Here is a 26,319-nt window from a genome sequence, read left to right on the forward strand (position 1 = left end):
CTGAGCAGCGACACTAAGCAGTAAGCAGAATGCAGTCGTCTTTGTCCTTGCCCTCCCTCTCTCTTCAGCTTGCTCTTTGCTCAGCAAACAAGATTCAAGACCCAGTTTGACTCATATTACATTGATATCTAGATATGTCATTTCATTTATTATTTAGAAGAATATAAGCACAAATTCAGAATCCTACAAGTTCTTTAAACTCCAGCAGGAAGGCAGGCCATTTCTTCAGGACAGTAGCCTGGGCCAAAATGTGAGGGGATAATAATAAAGGGGAAAAACAAAAAAAGTACAGTAACTTCCTCTTTTAATTTTTGTGTTAGAAATATTATTCTCTCTGCAGTTACCGGTGATACAATGTTTCAATCTGAAATAGTCATATGTTATAGAGAACATAGTTAATATGTAAAACACTGAAGTGCATGTCCTTGTAAATTTTACCACAGTAATAGGACAGCTGTAGAGGACTGGAATAAAATAGTTTGGAAGGAACCGCTGAGGACATCTGCTTCAACCCCTGCTCAGAGCAGGACCAGCTTACTTGCTCAAGTTCTTGCACAGTCAGGTTTTGATTATCTGCAAGAATTGAAATTTTACATCTTCCCTGAGCAACTGATTCCAATATTTGGCCATCTTCATATCCTTCCTTGCTACAAGAGCATAAGGCTGACTCATGTTCAGCTTTGCGCACCAGGTCTTCTTTGGTAAAGTTACTCCCCTGCTGGTCCTCAGCCTGTGCTGGTGCAGGGGTTTGCTCTGGGCCAGCCAGGGGCAGGACTTGCATTTGCCTGGGCTGAACTTCATGTGGTTCCTCTCAGCCCATTCCACCAGCTTGCTGAGGTCTACCCGAATGGCAGCTCTGCCTGCTGGTCTATCAACCACCACCTCTAATTTGGCATTGTCCTCAAACATTCTGAAGTTGCAGTCTGTCCCGTTGTCCAGATCATGACTATCTGCTTTGGGGGATCCTGCAAAAAACTACACTGAAACAGTAATTAGGAAAGGTAAATGGAGGCCTACAGGAAGTAAGAGTTACGGCTGTTCGGGAAGTCTGATGTTTTTCAGGAAAGGATTGCGCTCAAATGGCAGAGAGATGACTGGCAGTCAAAGAGAGCAGGAATGCAGATTACCAGTCCTAAGGTTCAAGAGAGAAACAAGTGATGAGGGTTTCACTGGAATGAAAATAGTTGAGCGATGGTTGGGGCAAGGTTTACGATACAGCTGGAAGGTAGGAACTTCAGAGGAGTGTTGTATAAAACGGGGAGAGGACACAAGCAGGTTCAGTTGTATATTTTTAGCAAAGGACATCAGTTCATATTAAACTACCCTTCCTTTGATTTTTGGAGATGTTTTTATTCAGTTAATGAACTGATTGTTAATTAATTATTGTTACTGTCTTAATTCTTATGTAAAGTACTAGAGTTCATCTGGATGACACAACCGCATAAGGGTTAAAAAAAAGAAGTTGCTAACGTCCCAAATTGTTCACATTTCAATATTATGACTAGGTATCCTGTGACAAAGAGATAAAAAAAGAACATTCCTCTGGAATGGAATAACCCACTGCATTGGTAAATGCTAAATCTGTGTTCTGTTGCTATTTAAAATGTAGCCCAGCTTTTCAATGAGATAAGATTTCAGTTCACTCGCAGCAAATGTGAAGCAATACTCTGCTCATTTATTTGTTCAAGAGTCAGTATTATCAGTGAATTTTCTTCCATTAGAGTATGCTCAAATCTGTTGTTCCTCCATTGGACAAAATTCCCACTGTAATTATAGAGATCGTGCTTCCGTTAAATTGATTTCTGATTATTAGTTTTCCTTCAAAGAGACGTGAAGGTTGAAATATAGAAGAGCACTGTCCCATTCCCAACCTTAGATCTGACAGATCGGAAATTGCTGGGCAAGCAAATGAAAGCAATGGTTTTAGCTGTGTCAATAACAAGCACAATTTATATAAAAAGTTCCCTTTAAATAGGGAAAAATTACGCAAATCAGATGATGGTTACAAGTGGAAGTACACACAGACTAACAATAAGAAGGGAAGACAGGTTGTGTGTGAAGCACCCAATTCTGGACTTTGAGTACATCCTTTTTGTTCTCACCTCATTTTTTTCAGTATCTGAACCTGACTTCTAATCAATAATTTAAATCAGAAATAATGCACAGACAAATTTCAGAGTGCATAAAGGGAGGTAAAATCACTGGCAAAACCAGCTGTATAAAATAGTAACAAACTGTTTTAGGACTTAACATTATTTCTTAACACATCTGGACAAAATTCACTTGCTCTGACCTGTGTAAACTCAACCTCCTAAAAACCTGTATTTTTTGGTCTCATTCAGCACTTTACATTGAAACTGTAAGGGATGAAGTGAAGCAGGTAGCTTCAATTAAGATTGCAAGTTTTGATTGACTTGGCATTTAAAATAAAACCAGATATAATGCAAATAAGGACCGAATAGTTTTCTCTCAGATCTGTTGCCCTTCACTAATGTGAGAAGCAAATTTGACCCTTAATTCACCTTACCGCAAAATGGACAATACTGTCTCACAAGGCATTCTTCTAAGTATTACACTAACCTCTCTGTCCTACGTACTATCTTAACCCATATTATCTTCTTAGTTAATTAAATCAGAAGAAAACTATACATTTACAACATCAAATAGAAAAATTAAAATAATAAAAGGCAAACAAAATTTACCTGCATACCTTAGTGACTTTTCAATTACAATTTCTTCAGTCAATATAATACATTGATTTTAGACATTTCTGAAAAACTCCCAAACCCCAGCTTGAATCTCTGCAAATCTCTCATATAAAAGGTGAAATAATTTTTTGTCTCAAGTTGAACTGAGCTACTCCTGCACTGACAAAGATTAATTTTGTGAGTTACATAATGCTGCTTATATCACTATGCTACTCATGATGAAATCTTAATTTCTTATCTTGAGGAGTTAGAGCAGCCTGCTCTAACTGACACTGCCTTGAACAGCGATGAGACTAGAGATCTATTCCAAACTCTTGTGGTTCTGTCATCTGATTCATTAATGTCAGATACATTTTGTTACTGTTCCACGTCCCTCCTTTATATGTGTGCTGAGGATTACCACTCTTCTCAGCCTCTTCAGCTTATAGCATCAGATATTAAAGTAAACGAGTATAATACAGCCTGCAGCTGCTACGACTGTCTTCCAGCAATGATCAGAGCTCTTTTTCATTCATCTGTAAATATAAGATGATGAGATTACTGTTGGCCAAGCATAAAACAGATAAAAGTCTCTTCAAGTTCACCCTACCAATCTCTCATCTTTTCCCTTCCCACATTCAGTACGTGACCCATAAGAGTCCATGTGCAACCAGTGGCATACTTCAATGCCATGATTTATGTCTGATTGTAGAATCTTTATTTTGGCACTGTCTAGACAGTTGAGTAGATTTTCTGCTAGAAGACATAAAGAATGATGCTGCTTTGTAGTGCAACAGTCATTCCTCAGTGGCACTGCCTTGAGATAAATTATATTATAACGCTTTTGCATGGACTATGGGCTTTATTATGTAGTAAAGTCTATGTACTAATTGATACACTCAGACAAAATTAGTTTTGGTAAGTCAAAGATGTCTCGATAACACCAGCAAAATGACTAATAAAAAACATCACATGTAAAAATTTAAAGACTGTAGTGGGTTTATTGTTCATGAGTCAAAGTCTGTCAAAATATATTTATCAAATTGCCATAGCTACATAAAGCTCTCTGATTTAACAGCATGGACTCACTTTCCTCACTTTGTATTTATAATGTCTTCTACTGGTTCTTATATCTTCAAAGATTATCTTCAACTATTAAATAAATTAAGCACTCTACTGCACCAGACATGCATATTAATGGACACAGGCCATGAAGAAAAGTGACTTTATCATTAACAACTGAAATTGCATTAAACATCTGAGTATGATTAAATTTCCTCTGATTCCTTTTATTTGTAATAGGCGTGTCTTTTTAAAGGTACTTATTAAAACCATATTGTTACTTTTTGTGACTGTAAATTTAGTTTATGGACATAAACATACTTTTGCTAAAAAATCAAGTATGAAAGTGTAATAGTAACTATTTTTCTAATACAGAACTAAATACTTTCAGTTTTGCACTTCAGAGTCCTTAATTATGAAACTGTACATCTAGAAATAATAGCTGAACATTAGAAATTAAAAGAGAGTATTATTACTCAATGTGGTGATGTTTAAGTGTACATAGGAACATAGGTGGTTATTTACCAAGCAGCATAAATAATGAGATATTCAAATGTCTTTTAAAGTTGTCTTTTAGTACAAATTTGACTATTGAACTCAAAATAAATACAACTTAATATCAAAGTGGAGAAAAACTATACCAGAGCAAAGGAATGTGAGAATTCAAACCTTTCTTAACTTCTAAAAACAGTAAAAGATTATATCAGTATTAACTTCTTTGAGATCATAGAAGAAAACCAGATCTTTACTATTTTTAATGACTTTGATTACTGTAATCTTTGGGCACTGAGACTTTTAGCTGTGAACTATCTATTAACTCCAATTGTGAACATAAAATAGTATTACTAAAGGAAAAAAAAAGTGTAGAATAGCATTATTAACATGAAACTCATATCCTTTGACAGATGAAATCTTGAGAGAAATGTGAGAGTTTATTTTAATTATTTTTTTCATCAATTTATAGTCTACCTCTTCAGCAATAACTCAGGTTTTTTTTCTTGTCAAAAGCATTTGCATTATCACCATTAAACCTGAGAAATACAGAAAAATGAACTGTGTGCTTTCATTTTCTGCAAGTCTTACTAGACCTGGTACTTGGCTCAAACTGAGTACTCAGTTATATTGGGAAGAGACTCTAAAAGTATTTTTGGAAACTCCAATGGCACTGCACTACGAGATAGTTCCTGTATTGAGATGTGGTTCCTATGGCCAAGCATGCTGAAAAGCACACCTGTCTTTCCCGTTTCCTCATGTGCCTTTCCTACTTTAACAAGGTCACACCATCCTCTGGTCTCTCTGTTTCTGGTCACAGGAATCTTGCTGCCTTATCCAAGTAGCTTTTATGCTCTTTACATTAACCTGGATAATCTAACTAGCTAATAGCCTGGAAGGCTGTTAAGCAAGAATTGGAAAAGAAAGATTTTACTCTGTTGCACCAAAATCTCAGACAGTCCCCCACTTTTTTGATAGTAGTCTAGAAGTCAAAATATTTAGATATGGAGAGACACGTTTTTTCTTGGCCATGTTTTAAAACTCCCTGGCTACAGTTCTGTGATGAGGGACCTTGCTGCTCAGAAGTGGTGATCATCTCTAAGTATGCTATCAAAATTGAGAGATTTAGGACTTCAAACCAGCACAGCATCCCGGCTTGTATCAGGAATAGTGTGGCCAGAAGGATTAAAGAAGTGATTGTCCCCCTGTACTTGGCACTGGTGAGGCCACACCTTGAATCCTGTGTTCAGTTTTGGACTCCTCGTCATAAGAAATTGAGGTACTAGAGAGAGTGCAGAGGAGGGTGACAAAGCTGGTGAGGGGTCTGGAGCACAAGTCTGATGAGGAGCAGTTGAGGGAACTGGGGCTGTTTAGCCTGGAGAAAAGGAGGCTGAGGGAAGACATTCTTGCCCTCTACAACCACCTGAAAGGAGGTTGTAGCATGGAGGGGGTTGGTCTCTTCTCCGAAGTAGCAAGTGACAGGACAAGAGGAAATGGCCTCAAGTTGTGCCAGGGGAGGTTTAGATTGGATATTAGGAAAAATTTCTTCATGGAAAGGGTTGTCAGGCATTGGAACAGGCTGCCCAGGGAAGTGGTAGAGTCACCATCCCTGGAGATGTTCAAAAGGTGTTTAGATGAGGTTCTTAGGGACATGGTCTAGTGCTAGAGTTGGGTTATGGTTGGACTCGATGATTCTGAGGGTCTCTATCAACAAAAATGATTCTACAATTCTAAATGTTCAGGTCAAAGTGGCTATGACCCTGCAAAGGAAGAACTAGAAACATCTGGAGATTGGGTCAAATGCAGGCACACACCAAACTTGGGTGACTGAAATGTAAAGATATTTGGACAGTTATTTTGGCTAAGGTTTCTACAGTCCAGATTAACATCCTATTTCTGATTTTGTCTGAATTTCTTAATTTCTCTTGACATGAGGAAGTGGATTAGGAAAATCTAAGCCTGACCCTCAGGAATCATAGATGCTGGAGGCAGGAGAGAAAATCTGGAGAAAGGAGGACTTTCTCTTGGTTGAGAAGGATCAGGTTAGAGATCATTTTGGCAAACTAGACACCCACAAATCCATGGACCCTGATGAGATACACCCACGAGTGCTGAGAGACCTGGCAGATATTATTACTAAGTCACTCTCCATCATCTTTAAAAGGTCGTGGAGAACAGAAGAGATGCCTGAGGACTGGAGGAAAGCCAATGTCACTCCAGTCTTCAAAAAGGGCAAAAAAGATGACCCAGGAAGCTACAGGCCAGTCAGCCTCATCTCCGTACCTGGAAAGGTGATGGAACAGCTCATTCCGGATGTCATCTCCAAGCATGTGGAGGAAAAGAAGGTTATCGGGAGTAGTCAGCATGGATTCACCAAGGGGAAATTATGTTTGACCAATCTAATAGCCTCCTATGATGGTATGATTAGCTAGGTAGACAAAGGGAGAGGAGTGGGTGTTGTCTACCTTGTTTTCTACCTTGACTTCAGCAAGGTTTTTGACACTGTCTCTAGTAACATCCTCATAGGCAGGCTCAGGAAGTGTGCGCTAGATGAGTGCTCAGTGAGATGGATTGAGAACTGGCTGGATGGCAGAGCTCAGAGGGTTGTGATCACTAGTGCAGAGTTGAGTTGGAGACCTGTAGCTAGTAGTGTTCCCCAGGGGTCAGTACTAGGTCCAGTCTGTTCAACATGTTCATCAATGATCTGGATTAAGAGACTGAGTGCACCCTCAGCAAGTTTGCTGATGATACCAAACTGGGAGGAAGAATTAATACACCAGAAGGCTGTGATGCCATTCAGTGAGACCTGGACAAACTGGAGGACTGAGCAGAGAAGAACCTGATGAAATTCAACAAGGGCAAGTGTAGGATCCTGTACCTGGGGAGGAATAACCCCATGCACGAGTACAGGGTGGACCTGCTGGAAAGCAGCTTTGCAGAGTGGGACCTGGGAGTCCTGTTTGGCACCAGGCTGACCATGAGTCCACAACATGTCCTTATGGCCAAGAAGGCCAATGGTATCCTGGGGTGTATGAGGAAAAGTGTGACCAGCAGGTCGAGGGAGGTTATCCTCCCCCTCTACTCTGCCCTGGTGAGGTCATAGCTGGAATACTGCTTCCAGTTCCAGGCTCCCCAGTTTAAGAATTACAAGAAGAGTGGAGGGCTACAAAGATAGTTAGGGGCCTAGAGCACCTTTCTTATGAGGAAAGACTGAGAGAGCTGGGTCTGTTCAGCCTGGAGAAGGCTGAGAGAGAATCTTGTCAATGCTTACAAATATCTCAAGGGTGGATGTCAAGAGGACGGGACCAGACTCTTTCCAGTGGCATCCAACCACAGGATGAGGGGCAATAGGCACAAACTGAAGCACAGAAGGTTCTATCGAATATGAGGAGAAATGTCACTGCTTTGAGGGTGCCAGAGCACTGGAACCGGCTGCCCAGAGAGTTGTGGAGTCTCCCTTCTCTGGAGACATTCAAAACCTGCTTGGACACATTCCTGTGCAATCTGCTCTGGGTGAACCTGCTTTATCAGGTGGGTTGGACTGGATGATCTCCAGAGGTGCCTTCCAACCCCAGGCATTCTGTGAAAAGGTTGAGAAAGCCCGTCTGTTCTGCTTTCTTGCTTAACTGCTCAGTTCTGTTTTTTTCAACAATGCCTGTTGAGATTTCACTTTACCCTCTCCTACTACCCAGGTTAAGTGTGCAGATTAAGATGACTGTTTCATACTAGGAGGTTAATGTGAGCAATAGGCCTCTGTTGTCCCAGGAAGACAAAATTGTACATGTGCAGACCAGCAGCAAAACTCATGTATGGATTCTGCATGTGAACTTCTTCATTCCCCTGTCAGCTCAGTTGTCCAGGTACCTTTGGAAAAGCAATTGCTGCAGTGAAAGTTTGTGTCCTGTATAAAAACATATAGCACAGATTATTTTATAAGATAATAGAAGAGAGTTGGTATTCTGTGGGGCAATTAGCAATCCTACTGCTTGCTATCCTTCCCGTGTGGGGACCTGAACCCTCTAGCCTAGTGGACTTTACCTTAGAAACATGTTACAGGAGACAATTCAAGTCTAAACGATACTTATTTAGATGTTAATTAACCCAACCATCAACTGACTGGTGATATTGTATGCTGTTGCCTGGCAACTGCTAGGAGCTGACAAATCAATTATTTTTTTGGACTGATATTAATTGCATCATTTTATTAAGTTAAAAAACAAAAGAAAACAAAAACCAGTGTAACAGTGTTATGAATTTAAAAGTAACAAGAAGATAATCTGAGGAAGGGAGGGGTTAAGACATAAGAATACATCATGTAAAAGGAAAATCGAGTCAAATCCGGATAATTCATTCATTGGAAAAAAGAAATTGAGGAAAGGAGAGGAGAGGAGAGGAGAGGAGAGGAGAGGGGAGGGGAGGAAAGGAGAGGAGAGGAGGGGGGTGGAGGGGAGCCACCGTCACAGAAGAACGCCTGTAAGGATATGAACAATGGGATCAAGACACAAAACAACATGAAGAATGGCCATGCTGGGTTAAAAGAACTAATTCCATTTTCTTCTTTTTGGAAAAAGCCTATACACAAAACAAGGAAAATTTGGCATGATGAGGTTACGTAGGAGCAAAATATTCTTCTGGAGAATGAGCACTCTTGAAGTATACAGATGCATTTTATTTAAAAATAATTTTTTACTCTTTCCCTAGAGAGGGCCCTTTCCAAGTTCATGTTTTGGAAAAGCATTCAAGTGCCTAAGATATACTTGCCTTATACATACCCAGGTAACCTGACAGCAACTGCACCAGAAGTCAAGAAGCAACAATCAGTAAAACACTTTTGCTACTATTTGTGATCCACTCTTATATCCACCATGGTTCCATGACTGATGCTCTCAGAAAGGTCCAATGATTCCTATCTCAACTTTCTTTTTCTTAGTTACTTAGTTATTGATTTAAGATAAGCCCAGCAAAAATAAATTTTTACTTTTTATTCTTTGGATAACTGTGTTCTGATGAGATTTTTACCTCTAGGTCTCAGGGCTAAAATTAAATAGCTAGATTTCAATGACCCACAGAACTCCATTTTTATATAACCTTGGTCTCCAATTACTTTCAAAGAACAGTGTGGGAACACCACCTTACCAATTATATTGGTAATTCTGAGGTTTTTATCTGGAAAAAACCTACTTTTTGATAAAATAAAAACATTTTGATTCAATAAAAGTTTTATTAAAGAATTATCTGAGTTTGCACAAGAATTTTGTAGGTCCAGTATGGAAGACCTTGTCACTGTGACGTCAGGTAACCTCATTATTTAACTTTGAATGAATAAGGAGGTATAAATTCAGGTACTTGAATAAGTTCAGGTACTTGCTGCATCTAGAGGAGAACAAAAGCTTGAAACTGGATCTTCAATAATTAAGTGATTTTATCCCACATTGGGATAATAGTCTGTCTCTCAATATGAATTCCAATGTTTTAATATGTTGCCTTATTTCCCCAATGACTGCCTGCAACATTTTTGATGCTGCTTATTGGAGAAGGCCAAAGACCTTCTTCTATAGTGAAGAGGAAAAGTTCTAATTAGCTGAGATGATAAACATGGCTAGACTTGTGCCAGAAAGGAGTGGTTATCTTGTAGCTTGAACACTTTTTTAATTAGTTCACCTGATTACTTGGGTTTAACAAAAAACCCACAAATGCACATTATAGTACAGGCACATTAACTACAATACAATTAGTGTAATTGCAGCGTAGTTATAATGCAGTTACAATTTGTTAAAAATAATCATTGCTAATGTGCCCGAATTATAAAGTATATTTAGAAGTTTGTCTTGGTAGTTTCATTTTCTGTATTACACTAGAGAAATCGCTTGTTCATTGCTTCAGCTGTCACAAATTTTTATTGTTGTTGTTTCTCTGAAGCTTTATAAACAGCCACTGGGCAAAAAGCCCTGGTATTCCAGCCTCAACAAGGATGTTCCGTCAACTGCCTGATCAGAATGCCTATTGATATGAAACCCGTGCTTTTGTTGTGAGAAAGGGATTTGGATTCTTTTTGCCATCTGTTGCAGACAGTGTCTTCAGATTCAGTAAGTCTAGGTTATGTTGACTCTTTAACACAACCTTAGGTGATTTCTGACATGATCAGCAAAGGACAAGGATGTGTCAGTGCTGAGCACCACGTTTCTCTTAGGTGCTAAGTTCCAGGGGTTGAAGTTGCAGCTGTCTGTTAGCTGAAGGAGGGGGACAGGGAGAGAAGAGGGCATCTTTGCTGGCTACGAAGAAATGCTGGCATTCTATCTCTCATTTAAACCTAGAGTTAAGTCAGGGAAACGAGAAGGTACTTAGGTAAAATTAGATTTCATGCCTAAAATGATCTCTGGGATTTAGATGCTGAAAATATCCCTTTCAGTACAGAAAATCGGCTTAGGCTTTTTTTTTCTGCAGTCTTGTAAGAGGAGTTACTGACACCTTTAAAAACACTGTCTTAACTTGATTTGAGCTGTGCCAGAATGAGCTCTAATACTCATTACCTGTGTCCCAGGTGAGCATCCTCAGTGCTGCTAAGAAGGGGAGAATTCCCTTCCTTTCTCAGCTGCCCCACCAGGCATGGCAAGGGAGCACCAAAGGAGTCCAATCCAATTGACTATTGGCAAAGGCGCTCTGCTGGGAAAAGAAAGCAGTGAAGTCCTCTGAGGGTCTTCTGTAGATTTTTCCCATGACCTTTTAATGCAAAATGCCTAAACAGATGTGGGAGCAGGGGCCAGAACTTTATGGATTATAAACACCTCACATGCAGCTTGCTAGAGAGTGGTCTGCCTTTTCTTAGACACAAGAAGTATTGGAGCAGTCTCTTGAAAGTTTAAATACCAAAGTGTGGACTGTGGAATAACCTGCATTAAAAAATGACCTTCCTAAGTTTCTGTGAGAAAGGTGCTGAAATGCATTTTGAAATAGAGGGGTTTCTATCCTTTACTAAAGTCCCTGACCCCAATGGTATCTTGTCAGAAAAACAGAATTGCAAGAATGCAGGAGAAGCTGTAGTCTGTCAGTTCTACTTAGTTCTCTGTACATGGAATTAAGTTACTAATTGGAGTAAGGACCAACAAGAGAAGTCACATGCTCTTTTGCTCTGAAGATCTTGAAATCAAAAATACTTGAAAAGCCATTCTTAAAATAGAACTGAGAACTAATTAGCAGTGGCTGTACACAAAGAAGTGTTCATTATTTTAATCTTGTGAAATATCCTCATCCTTAGCATTTCAAGATTCTTGCTAGTACTTAGGTGGAAAAGCATCATTAAAAGTAAATAGATTATACTGTAGTGATTTTTTTAACTTGAGGTTCTCAATCTCTTGACAGAACTTAATTATATTTATGATGTGAGAATTTCAAAACCAACTTAATTATTTTTCAGATGTAACAATACTATAGTATAATAGCCCTTGGAGTAGCTACATGGTTGATTTTCACAGGCCCTACATGCACACTATGCATACTCAAATGGATAGGTATTTGTGGGAGACCTGTGGAAAAGTAGCTAGTCTAGTAACAGCCTTTCTCTGGCAGTTATTCTCAGCTATATACATTAAGCAGATCTCTTGTATCTATCCACACATTCTTTGACTAGCAAAGCTGTGTGAGTAAAAGCCCACAGGTCTGTAACAGGACTTTCCCACAGCACTCTATGGGACAGCATCTGCTGTTTGTGAGACATGTTTTGCACATAGCCACTTCAATTGATATGGTCCTCCTAGGAATCCCCAGATCTTCCCCGGGACCGGGATGCATCCAGCCTGGAGCAAGGTACTTCAGGTATTTTGATTTAATGTGGGCACTATCTACCTTGCTGGTTTCAGTGAAGCAGTAGCGAGCCCTTGCTGCTCAAACAGGAAAGGTCCTAAGGAAAGGGCTTTATCTAGCTGATCAATAGGGAAGCATGAATCAGAAATGTGGGCTTTGTCAGACTCTGAGTAAAGCATATTCTTCTGTGTGATAAAGGAAACTCAGTATATGGAAAAATATTATTATTTAATGAACTCCCATTGTCATTCTCATTTGAAGCTGCTAATGAGGCTGAAGTCAATATCTTTCATCTGTTCAGTAAAGTGAATTCTTCTTCTTGACAGTCGAAGTTTGCCAGTGGGTAGACATAGATTTGTGAGAAAAACTAAATGGTGTTTACTATGGTGACTGATTATCTCCTGAAGAATCATGTGTTTTTCTCCAACAGTAGAGGATATAATTTAATTAGACTGTTATTTTAAATGTTCTGATTTTTTAATGCATTAACTTATGGCCTGTGGCTGATAGAAAAGAAATTAACACTGACTCCTTTGAGTGTGGAATGAATTGCAGTTTGCAAGGGGAGAAAATTAATTATAAATGCCCGCTATTTAAGTTTTCCAGATTCAGATGATAAATGAAGCAATTATTACATGTCAAGTATATAAACAGTAATTCATCAACATTTCAGCTTATTAATTCTAACATTTGCCATTCCATGTAACAAATTTATCACATTTTATTGCTTGTTGATGAAAAATCTAGCGTGGTTCTCTCAATTATCTTTACACAGCTGCATAATGAAGCAACAAAGTAGGGATGTATATCACAGTCCTGAATGCCACAAAAGGGTTCTTGTTTGTTGTGACTTCAGTTAAGAACAAAGCCCCGAGCCCACAACCTGGCCCAGCTACAGGTATCCATCCTCATTTCAACTTCCCAACCTTGCATTCAAGGTGTTGTGCGGCTGTGCTCCTGATTGCATTTCAGAGCCTGTGTCTGTTGACTACTGCATGTCCAAGCCGTCCTGCCTGGTTGCTCCTTGCTCTTTTGAACCACATCTCTGTGGCTTTCCTTGTGCTCTCTCTGTATCTGGAATGACCTGAGAGCTGGACACTGTGAACCTTCCATCATTTTCAAATTTCTTTCTGAAATCCTAGTGTTCCACTTTGCTCCTCACAAACTTTGCATTGGCCTGTGTGATCCATTTCCTCTTGCTGTCTCATTCTTGGACATAGCTGTCTAATCCAGGATGCTCCAAACTTTACCTTGTGGAGGCTCAAGCTCCCTCTTTACTAAGAGACACAGCTATGTTTGTTACTGATCAGTTCAGGGGGCTGTTGTAAAACCTTCCTGTTCTGTGTTACTGCTTCAGTTTGGAGGGTCTTCAGATACAGGGTGTCAAAATGTGGGAGCACAGCCATGCAATCAGGCAGATCACATGTCAGACAGTCTGGGCTTCACAACAGCTTTGTGCTGCTGTGTGACGTGATTAATTGCTTTATATCCCTGGGGAAAATTGTGGCCCAAGTTACGTCAATGGAAAACAGGCATGACTCTAACCCCTGACATTTTGTTATTCCTTAACAAGGTTAGCCAAAACAGGTTTTTGATAGATCAAGTGTGAGAGAAAAAAAGCTCATATGAATCTCTGGAGGTCGTCATCATGTTTTGGGGTAAAGAGAGGGCTGTAACTGAAGGTTAAGAGGTTGCATGAAGCTCAGTGGTCATTCGGGGATTAGAGTACATCAGTTACTGAAGTCAACTGTACAGGGGACGATCAGGGTAGGTTTCTGGCCATTGTGAAGGGAAGAAGAATTTGGATTAATTTACTTAAAGTAAAAAATTAAAACCTAGAATGACCAAAAATTGATATCTGCTTATCTGCACTCAGCAGAGTGAAAAGATTTTTTTTACATATTACATTAGTATTTACACATCATACTTGTTGCAGAAGAAAGCCGTTACTCAGCTGATTCATCTCCTTACCAGCTTGTGATCCACTATGACACCTAGAGCTGTCTGTGCACAACTGTTCCCTATCCAGCTATTTCTTAGCATCTCAGTACAGATGGCTATTACTGCCTAAATGTGTAATTTTATGTTTATTAAACAGCATATATTTTTTTCATTTTTCCATTTGTCAGGGTTACTTTGAACAGTAGTTCTGTTTCCTGAGTTGCCGATAGTTCCTTCTGTTTTGATGCTGTCTGTAAATTTAGAGCATGCACCATCATCATCTAGTTAATTGTTGAAAACTTTCACCAGTTCCAAGATACTCTGGCTTAATTCTGCTGCTAGCGTGAAATAAAAAAGGTTAATAAAAATGTTGGGAAAATATATGATTAAAGATTAGAGATGACCATATGAAGTCACTTTAATGGAGTTTCTTGGATGCTGAGAGTAACAAGGTAAAAATATACTCAGAAGAGTGTGCTTCTACCTATTTTCCAGAAGGCAAAACCAGAAAAATTTGCATTAAGAAGCTATACACTTCCTTTCTGCTGGTTATCTTGGGATAAAGACGGGGGGAGGGAGAAAAAAAAAAAAGAAAAAAAAATATTTCATGCTTTAGAATTATACAGAATTTGCAACCAAAAAAATAAAAAAGTGATAAACACATGCAAAACACAATTTACAAACCAGTCATTTCAGAGAAGATATGTATGCTGGCAGTTAATCAAATGGAGGAACCGGCTACAATATACTAATTTTTGGCATACCTGTAACTGTATGTCTTTGCTAATAAACTCTAAGTCTTCCAGTCTTAAGGGTGCACCAGTCCCTAAGACCACTTAGCCACAAATACATAGTACGTATGCACTATGCAATAAGTTAGAAACCTGCATAGCAACACACCTTTCTGACAAGCACCTGTGCATCAACAAACTTGATCTTATTCCCCTGTTGACAAGACTGAGGCTGAAGCAGATTGTAGATGACCAGGATGATGAATGCAGCTGAAGTCTTACCCCTCCTTGGAATGGCTCCCTATATGCCTTCTATCTTTTTTTTGGCTATTTCAGAATATAACACATTATAAGCTATGGCACGTCAAGTAACAGATATTGCTCTGATGCATTCGGGAGCTGAGCCACTTAATTTCTTTGTATGTATGTGATGTTTTTATATTTATTATGAAACAGTTTGTTTAGAGGAGCTGGCACAATGTTGTCAGCATAAGAAAAGTTGGCATCAGAGCCTAATTATGTCACATAAAAGCTACATTTTCATTAGTTATCGTAAATGTCAGTCTCAGTTGCCCTAAGTTAAACAGGCTTATAAAGAAATAGTTTTAAAGAGAAACAGATTAAAATGCACAACTTTATAAGATTAGCATTTATTTTTCATTCGCAGCAGTTTTTTTTAAAAAATCTCTAATTTAACCATACAGGACATCAACAGTATTATACATAAGAACAAACAGAACAAATGATAAGCTGATAGCATTTGTTCAGAGAGCTGCACAGGACAGTAATAAAGCAATAATGTCTGCCCGCACTCATCTCAAAATAAGTTATGAGCTCATGAATCTGACTTATTAGTTGACAACCTCAAGTTTGTTCCACACTTCTACCCATGTCTCAGAGTCAAACGAAGTTACGTCTCTAACGATGGTCGCTTCCCTCCTCTTGTTGCAGTTCAAAGAACCATCTGCAGATGTTCAAGGCTACATTCCTGAAAGGCAAGTTATTACATTTCTCTTAAGGAAATGGACTTTTTTCTACATATGCCTAATATACATATCAGGCTGTGCTGCCTGTATGCTATTACAATATAAAAAATAAGTAATAGAAGGTATGTTTGCATATGAAGTGTCATCATGTTATTCTCCATGTAACTAGGAATAAGAAATAAAAGTATAGCGTTTCTCTCTCATGGTCTTCTACACATCTAAGAACATCATACACAAGTATTTCTGATATTATCACCTTGTTCTGAAGAATCAGAATTTGTTTTCATTCTTCTCTATAATGGTACCTACTTTCACTTTCTAATGATTTTAATGAGAATTAAAACAGATGCTTACTTTCATCTGAAGAGAATCTGAAGCCGTGTCTTGCAGATGTACATGTCCCTACTTAAACTGGCTTGCTTTTGCAATGTTTGAGGATGATTTAGGTGCTCTCCGTTGACTTTCTTATGAAGCATGCTAGAAAAGGAGAGGATTATGTACTAAGGCACTACCCTCCTTTGGTACCACAGTGGGTAGCAAGGGATAAAATGAGGTCTTAATGGGCATGTCTCCATAAAAAAGTGGGCCAAAATTTTCACCAGAAAATGCAAACCAAGGGCTCTGAATTGGCTTGTGGCTAAATTATATTTGGACAGCTCTAACTGAAGACATCTGATTAATAAAGCTGTCCTGGAGTGGAGCCCTTCTGAATTTCCTCACTTTTAACTGCAGTTTACACTGGACTCAGCTTGCACTGCTGAAGGTGCCCGCAGTTCAAAGCTGCTTTATGGTAGAGCAGATATCTCTGTCCCACCTATCCAAGTGGCAAAATGAACAGCAACATCCCAGAGCAGGGTTAGTCCCCAACATTTGCAGCCAGTTTCATGAGCCAGCAAGAGCCCACGAGCAAACCTGCACCGCCAGGTCAGGTCCCTCATTGCCAAAGAAGCACAGCGGGGATGCTGCTGAAACAGCGGTGGTGCGGAGCTGATGCCGGCAAGTACGACAGCCTCAGCACTATGCACCAGTTTGTAAACCCAGTTTTATGCTGTGACTGATTACTGTAGGCACAGCACTATGGTAATGCAACTATATTGCTTTCTGAAGCCCAGTGAGGACTCTACTTGATGCTGCTTTGATTGGTATATCTGAGTACACCGGCCCATTCAGAGGGACCTCTTTATGGTCTGCTCAGCTGGAGGCTATAGACACCTCCTAGGAGATGTGATAGGAATATTCTAATGAGTGTATTCTATTAAAAGAATCCTTGCAGTAAATAAACCAAATTTTTTTGCAATGGATACACTGATATTTACAGAGATAATTATATTGTACAGACTTAATACCTTTAGCTATAGTAAAGGGTCTCAGAATACTCCTTAGACAGTCTCAGTATAACTGTTCATACAAAATATCATCAAAATTTAATAGAAAAATCTAAGGCTGATGCTTAGCCAAACTGTTCTCATTTGGAGCTGGACAAGAAAAGGGAAGAAAATATCTCAGGTTCTGAAGGGTATTGAAGGGAGACCACTTCGGATATTTCTAAGCATAAATCGAGTCAATAGCCAAATTAAGATGTACATGGTGTGCAACTTCAGCTCTCTAAAAACGCAAAGCCTGCTCTTTTTTTGTAGGCCTTCCAGCAAAAACAGTCCCAAAATAAAAATACATAAATCCGTTCCAGTCTGGGCTGCCTGCAGGGAAGTGAGAGAAATAAAACATCCCAACAAGATGTATTTATGACATCTGGAACAGGCTCAGTACCATGAGCTTCTGACCAAAGGCTGAATCACCATTTGCTAAGCCACCCCCAAGTGACAGCTAGCAGAGATGGAACATAGCAAACCATTTACCTAATAATTGAACAACAGAAATGGTCTAGACCTTTTTAACAAAAATATCTTTAAAAATATTTCAGTGTGAGGTAAGGAATTTGACTAATAAAGCTCCTTAGTTTTGGACAGGAGCACTTGCATTAACTTGCAAAGAAATGTAGCTGGTGTCCTCTCTGTTTACCATTATCACCACAGAAATAAAGCAGGTAGTGCTACAGTTTCAAAAGTTACTAATTGTTAAGAATTTGCTTGCTGGGATAGAAAAAATTATCCACTGTTGTGTTTGGTTGGAGGCTTTTTGTTATTTTTTTGGGGGATGGGGAAGGATGGAACTCTACTGAACATCAACAGTTTGATGATTTTTTTACCAGCCTTAAAAACAAAGTCATTATCTGCTTTCAGTGTTGACAAAATTAAAGATATTATGGAAAAGGTAAATATTCCATGCAAATACAGGTTGAGTGAATTTGACTTATGGACATCCTTATGCATCACCAAGTGTAATCTCATGAATATTAATCCTGTCTCTAGGTTAAAGAAGGAGCAGAAATCTTGTAAATAATATTTATCAATATTAAATATAGAAGCAATTTAAATTCTAAACTTGTTTTAATCTTGACAGTGTTTGATATAGAAGTCATATATCTATCTCTCTAAATAAAGAGAAAAAATGTGCCTTTTTTTTCTTTTGTGTACTTCGTCCATAGTCCTTAACAGCATCTGGCTCAAAAACACATCTCCAAATGATTTTGCTGTTGCACTTAAGCTGACAGCAGGAAGCATAAAGCATGAGAATACCTGGCTTTCCATTGAGCCATTACACAAGTGAAGTATTTCATATAAATTGTGTCCTTAAATTTGCAGGTGCTAGCCTAACATTTGGATTTACTAAAACCTTATGCTTCAGTACATATCTCTTTTTTCGTGCCTAGTTTTTAAAGTTCTTATTCTGTCAGAATCTTTGCAATCAAAACATTCAAACTAAAAATTTTGTTTGAGCACAGAAGCTGGTTCTGAATAAGTAGTCTACTAACTTCTCATCTAGAGAGAAAGTTCATAGGCAGGAGGAGAGTAAACACAGAATGGAATTTTGAGAGAATCAAAAAAACATTTAGGGAAGTATTGAAAACAACAACATGCAAAGTTGTTATCTGGCTTCCATGTTGGTGCATTTATATTCACTCACTGTCTCCACTGAAGTCAGAGGAGTAGGAATTTGTTTTCTGGCATGAATCTAGATGTATATGCAGATGTATATCGTCGCTGAGAAATCGGTTGTCTGAAAAGTACAAAGAATATTCTAAAGAAGTCTTGGTTTGCAATACACTCAGGGAAAACACCGTACCTCTACTGCAACCTAGTCACAGGAAAGCTGAGTTACCTATAGGAGTTGTACATATAACTAATGTTCTATTTAAGGGATGCAGTATGCACATTGATGTGTAACTAACCAGCCCTATGAAAGGGAGAAGAAAACCAAGCTGTGCTGTATCTTGGACTCAGTTCTTTGAAAAGTTGTTTTTAAAGAAGTCAACACCAGCATTCCTGCAGTCATGGATACCAATCCATGCAGCTCACACCCTCTTTATTCGGCTTTTTCAGGTGTACATCCAGTTTCTAATCTCCTCAGCGCTTACTCTTTTTGTGGCAACATAAAGTCCTGAAGCTGCTCTGACTTGCTACTTCCTGAGAGTTAAAGTGATGGGTAAGGACCCTCCCAGAGCTCCAGAGTCCAACCTGCCTGGCCTTTGCCCTCTCTACATTAGCAGGCAGACAGCAGACTGTGCCAGTAGTGGCGAAGAGCTCTGGAGGGGACTGGTGGGATGTGCCTGACCCTGGCAAGCTGTGGCACGGCACCTGGGTACCTCGAAAGTCCTGATGGGGGATCAGCATGCTCCTCAGAGCAGAGGAACCACTCGGCTGTGTCATTTCTGAGCATCCCAGCTTTGGTTTTGCTTAAGTTGGCTAGAGTGTGGAGAGAGGCAAGGCTGAGAGAAGAGGCTCCAGCTGTTGCCTCGCCATCCCCTGGCTCAGGAGAGGTCTCACTGCAGCAGGCAGTGGTGGGGCCCCTTGCACACCAGTCCCACAGGTCTCCTTTGTGCACTGGACATGGTGCTAAGCCATGTTTCCCAGAAGTGTGCAATGTGTACAGGGTTTTACAGCTGCGTGTTAAAGCCAAACCATGTAGCTGGGAAAGCAGTGGGTGAGCTCGCGAGACCTTTTAGTATATCCTTGGAAGATTACAGGCCATCCAGTTTGAGTCAATATTGCCTGAAAAAACAGGACTGCTCTTCCTTCCTCCTCAAGTCCATCCAAACATAAGGGAGAACATGTGTCCATCCATGAGGAAATGGTTTCAGGGATGTGTACCTCAGGCACGAAACAGAGCTCAAACATATTGTAACACGCATCCCATCCAGGAGCACTTTTTAAGGCTGTTCTAGCTCTCATGTAGGACCTTCCTCCCTGTAGCCACAGATCAAGACAGACCCTTGTATTTGTGGTGTCTGACCTCCATTGCCATAATAAGATTTGGTGACAAAGAGAAAACCGTTTTTCTCAGTATTTGAATTTACCTTTCATGTTTCTTATGTTCATAGTGTTGCAATATATTGTCTCATCTAGACAGTAGCAGGTTAGCTGACTCCAAGGAATAAGTTGTGGATACATACAGTCTTTTTAATGAGAATTTTTCACCGCAAAATAATCAATTATTAAAGCAGAGTCTCTCTTATATTTATTTTTGCATTTTTTTACCTGATTTATGCATCCATGGTTCAAGGTGGGGAGTCTCTGATAATCAAGCACTAAATAAAGAATTCTGGTTTATAAAATACATCCCACAACTAACACAATCATAAGTCTGCACATGGAAAAATACAGAAAAGGTCATATTTCTGTCTGTTCTGATGTACACAGTCTAGTGATGAGCTACTGAAATTAGAGACATAGTTGTTAAAGGCAGGCGTAATCCTCTTCAGTTGGGGTTGTGTGTGGCATCGATTTTGCTTTCACACACTGAAGCGCAAACCATCGATTTTCTTCTCCATGTTCTTTTCTCCCCACGCTAGATGGCACTGCGATGTATGTTATTAGAGACAAAAGCAGCTTTTGCTATAATGTAAAAACAACACAAATTTTTGAAGAAAACCTAAAATGACAGCAGCAAAAATGCTTGCAAATGTTCTGTAGCTCTCAGAGATACCTTGTAAAAAGCATGTCTCATTTCCAGTCCACGCATTTTGCGTCCTCTCTGCCTCAGTGTAATTTTGAGATGACTGTGTTAGAGAGGAAAGGCTGCTTTCTGGAAACAACGTAGAATTTTATTTCCATAGCTGTCAGTTTGCTAAAAATTGAGAGTGTGAATATGCTTGCAGGTATTCTGCAAGAAAACTTAATTACAGTGCTTAAACTTCTGATCATTTTTGCAGCTTCTTGAAAGAAGTAAATTTTATATCTAGGATTTTTTTTGCCCACCCAGATATAGCACAATAGTATTTTGGATCAGAAAGATGAGCTTTGAAACCCTTCTATATATCAGAAAAAATGTTTCAATTCCTGTTATTATGACCCTAGTTAATCTTGCACAATTTAGTGAGTTGGTTTTTTTTAGCTGTTCTCCCATCCACTCCTAAAAAAAAAGATTGCACAGCAGGGGATGTTAGCTGGTACACAACCTTTTCAATGTTATTACAATGACATCTTTGGGTTGGTGGTTGACATTAAAATGAAAGAAAAATATTTTCCAGCACAGCTGGTTCAAAAGCCAAGACCATGACAAAGTTGTTTAACAGCACAGTTATTACAAAAAAGAATTGACTTTTAGAAACTTTTTAAAGGAAGCCTGAAGCAACATAGAGGCACAATGTCATATCAGATAGTAGCACAATTTTTTCAACTGGAAAATAAACCTATTCAAAGATGTCAGCTCACCAATTGTTTTGCATTAAGTAAATGCAATGATATCAGCATCTCCAGAATCTGCAAGACTGGTTTCCTTTACGTTGCTATGATACCATATTATTATTTGATATGATATACTTTATCATCAAGCAACATGGGAATAATGGTCAAGAGTAAAAATGAATAATTCAAATCAAGAAAAGGCTCCCTTTCTACAAAACACTGTTTATCACACAATTTGCCTCTGAAAAGTGACCTTGTGAAACCAATATCAATACGTTTCATGTTTACTGTCTTTCAGTAGCTCCAGTATCAAATATGGTTACTTTCCAAGCTGTTTGCTTTTTCTGTTATTTCTGCAAACTCCTCTATGGTTCATACAGATATTCTGTCTCTCTGAAGTAAGACAACACGGGATACTGAAGATTACTGTCACAAGGGGACCAGTGCAACCCATTATCAAGCTGGTGAGGTTAAATAGGTTCACAGGAGGCAGCTAACTAAATTATTCTCATAGAAATGGATAAAGCACAACAAGCCCTACTTGTTCATCAAAAGTAAAAATCGAGACAGCTGACATTTTTTACTAACATTTGCAGAATCAAGCTCAACATCCTTTGTTTGGTGTATCTTTGGCTGGGTAACCTTCCATCACTGGAAGCCAGGGGGTCTAGGAGATTCGGCTGGGAGCCCAGGGGTCCTGAGTGCTCTGAGGAGAGGCAGAGGAGGATGCAGGGCAGCCCCATCAGCTGCACTTATGCTCTTCCATGGAGCCAGGGCCACAGCAGCCTTGGCTTTAACCCACAGACCCTTGGGATGCATTCAACTGTTTAATGTAATGAAGTTTATCTACATTTAAAGAAGTTCATTTGCACTGCTGTAGGACCTGGGGCACATGTGGTCAATGAAGTAACATTTGCTGCTGTTTCAAAATGAAACTTCCAAGAAATTTGTAGTTCACAGGAAATTTTGATCGGATGATTTAGAGAGAAATAAAATTTTGAAAGTAATTTGTCATCAATTAGAAATCATTCTGGTCTGCAGTGAAGATGCCTGTTGCCATTAACAAGAGAAAGCATGAATTAATATACCAGCAAGCGGTCAGGGTTAGAAGGGGTCACTTTTTAAATGACTTGACCCAGTAATAGTGATCTGAAGTCCATGCTGTTTAGGACAAAAGCACAGAAACATCTGAAGGATAGAAGAAAAAAAGTTATAACTCCTGCTCCACATTTAAATAGTCTTTCTTGATCCATGCTTCATATCCCTATCTTCTCCCAGTCTCGTAATTAACTCTTTAACCAATTACCACCTTGGGAATAGGCAGTGTTCTGTAGGCACATGATAGTGAGTGAAATAAATACACTAGCATAGTTCTCTTGAGAACTGTGCCACTGCACGCCACACTGGGCACGGTGGCACAAAATAAGAATAAGGAGTTTTAGCAAAACAGAGCAACGACTGATATTGCATTATTCCCTATGGCAAATATGTAAGAAGTGAATGGCTGTTTTGTTAACCAACCTATTCATACTATATTCTTCCTTGTCAGTTTAAAAATGACCAGCACAAAAATCTAAATGCATATATGCCGTAATATTTAGATATTAATGTGTTATAGATTATGTGTTTTTATGTACTTAATTCACCTATGGGCATGCTTTGCCTGCTAACACAAATTAAAGATGACTGATGTTGGTTTATGACATGCAAATTAATGTCTCAGCTGACTCATCAGAGCCTTATCATTTGTTATGAACAGTGGGACCAAGGGGCCACAAATAACTATGTGGTAACCTTCTCCCAAAAAGAGGGAGTCCATGTCTGAGGCACCATGCAGTATCATGAGGGTATACATGAATTTGCTATAAATGAGCTAGTTTGGCTACCAAAATCAGTAAAATCCCTAATGGAAACATTGGCCCGGGCTGATCAGTTTTATCCCTTTGTATTAGCATACAAATATGCCCATAGGTGAACTTTAGAAAAATTCAGTCTTGCAGTATAAGCAGTATAAGCTACCTTTACCCAGAGGATACCTTTACCCAGAGCACGCACTGCTCCCTTCAACAGGTAAATAAAATTTCCATTACTGTGCAGCAGGACAATAAGGATTGATGCAGCATGTTTGAAACCTGCTAATTTAGAAAACAAGAGGACCTCTATCCGTGTAAATTGTCTTTCACAAGCTGCATAGGTATTCTTCTCCCTGGGAACGTGGGATTTAACATTGCCTCTGCTGTATATTTTTAAAAATACCTGAGGTGTGTAAAATGTCCTGGATCCATAGTGTCAAAAACATAAAGCCCTGAAACAGTTGCACCAATTCCTGCCTTTGAGTAACTGGTCACTCCCAAGCATTCAAGAAACCTGCTTATGTGCACGATTCACTTGTTGTTGCCAATCTTGACATTACTTTGCATTTCCTTTAAATGTCTGTAAAACTCCAGCTACCACTACAAGCGTGCCTTTCTACAGGTTCCAGCAGGCCTTCACATAATTGTCTAATGTAGACCTGAATATGGTGGGGCTGCGCCTGAGGCATGTTTGATGCGATTTGTTGTATGAGCAAATGAAGCTGGGGACAACTGCTTGTGCCTAAAGAGTCACACGCCATGGTAACTTATGATTTAGCTAGTGCATAAACTACTTTTGATTTCAAAACCAACCTGCACTAGTGAAATTTGAATTCACAGCTTTCAAAATACTCTCAAATACACTGTATCAACATTAGCTGCCATTCCCAGTGACACGTATGACAAGCAACAAGAATCTCTTCACGAACAAATTTGAATGTAGCATTTTAACTGCAAAACCCAAGAACAGGAATTCATATGAGTACCCAAGCCATGTGTGTTACTAGTACTGTACCTTGAATTAAAAAGAAATAAACCCCAATTATTAAACTCTAATCTAGTTTACTAATCACTTTGTCTAAGATTGGAATTTATGAAAGAGCAGTCAGATTTTAATAGCTGACCAGCAGATCCTGTTAGCTAGAACAGAGCAATGCTTCATAATATTTGTATAGTTGTCATTACAATCTTTATAATTTTCATTTGTATGGTGATATTTCATACCTTCAGAATTCCTTAATAAAAATCTTGACTGTCTCAAAAGCAGGCTAGATATAGTATAGCCATATTACAGATGAATACAGGCTTTAGCTGCAGTTACATATGGGAAGAATGCTAGTGCTGTACTAATACAGAACTAAGAGAATGAACACCAGGAGGAAAACACACTTTTAACACCTACAGACCATGAAGTGTGAGTGTTGTGTGCATACGAGCATAAATTATGTCCACAGACCATTTGCAGCTCCGTGACAGCAATGCAAGCCTTTAGCTAGTGTAACAGAAATAAGCTGAATGCAACATTCAGCATTCTGACCTACTCTCTCGTGGATGAGTTCCAGACAGCAAGGTTGGCAACAACATACCTATCAGCTGATCAACAAGAATTTTGTAGCAGAAGAACACCTTCCTGTTCATTAATTTTGGAAATAATTAAATTATTCAGTGCAACTCCATAATTATTCCTGCCTTCTTAATTAATATTGAAACATAAATAGTTCCCTCTTAACCATTTCTTCCAAGCTGAATTTGTACTATAGTGTTGGACAAAAATCTGGACTGCCCTTGAAAAGAAAATGCTGCATAATATTGCCTGCATTTTTGTTGGTGTCTGTTTATATATTTATCTAATTTTTCTTTTTTCTTTTTTTTTTTTTTTTTTTGTTGTTGTTAAGTAGTTGGTGAGTGGTCAACTATGCATCAGCATAACCCTTGAGAACTACCACTTCTCATAAATAACCTTAGTTTGCCTGTCATCAGTTCTGCATGCCATTGACTATTTATCAAGTATTAGTGTTTTTGGTATCATCAGTGGACTTCTCATACAGCAGTAATCCATGCTCCAATAGCTACTGTGACACCTCTGCCAAGCTCCTGTTAGCCTGCGAGATGAAGCACGGCACTGACGGCTTCTTTACAGGATACACACCTGCAATAATATGAGAAGAGAGCAATTGTACCCGCCTCCCCATACCACTCCATTTTACTTTCTCTTCTAATAATTTTTTGGGTCATTTCTATGGTGAGGAAGTGCTTTAGCACCTTTCGTGTTATGAGCTCTCTGCTCTTGAATTTGCCTCTGGATATGTCACACTCCTGCCTACTGTAAGCATCACTGCTATATTCCTGCTTTCTTTCCAAAGGTTGCCCTGGATTATTTGTGCTTGGTTTGGTTCTTTCTGAACATCAGCAGAATGAATCAAAACCTTTTTGTGCACTCTGAGAAAGATAAACACAGGTAGCATTAGTTCATAAGCTGTTGCTCAGAAGAATTTGAGATTCACTTAATTTAGTTTATCAATATTTATTTATTATCATACTATTCTGAAATGAAACAGTACTGGGTCTTCTTTATTCTGTGTCACATACATACACAAAGAGAGTACCCTGTGCCAAAGGGTCACTAACTACATTGAGACAACCCGTGGAAAAGGCATGTGGCAGACAAGGAAAATGGCCAGGGAAAGATAGTAAATGCCATGTTCATGCTACAGTTTTGCTTTGAGGTGCATTTAACTAGAGGGAAAAGGAAGGGAAAAAAATAGGAAGGAAGCCTGAAGAGAGAGAGAGTGAGAAGTGAGGAGTGGGGAACAGAAAAAACTTAGAACATGTGATTAGCAATTTCTTTTTTAGAAAAGCAAGGAAGCTTGGACAAAAGGGTAAAGACATTATCTTTGCTCTGGCTTAACATTGTTCTGAAGGTACCTCAAATGCTTCAGCTAACATAATTTCCTCCATCACCACCACCGTAAGATCTAAGTGCCTGGCTATGGGTCAAACATCATTTGAATTCCATCACTCAA

The sequence above is a fragment of the Caloenas nicobarica genome, chromosome 1 (genome assembly GCF_036013445.1).
Source record: "Caloenas nicobarica isolate bCalNic1 chromosome 1, bCalNic1.hap1, whole genome shotgun sequence".
In the NCBI taxonomy this organism is placed as follows: Eukaryota; Metazoa; Chordata; class Aves; order Columbiformes; family Columbidae; genus Caloenas; species Caloenas nicobarica.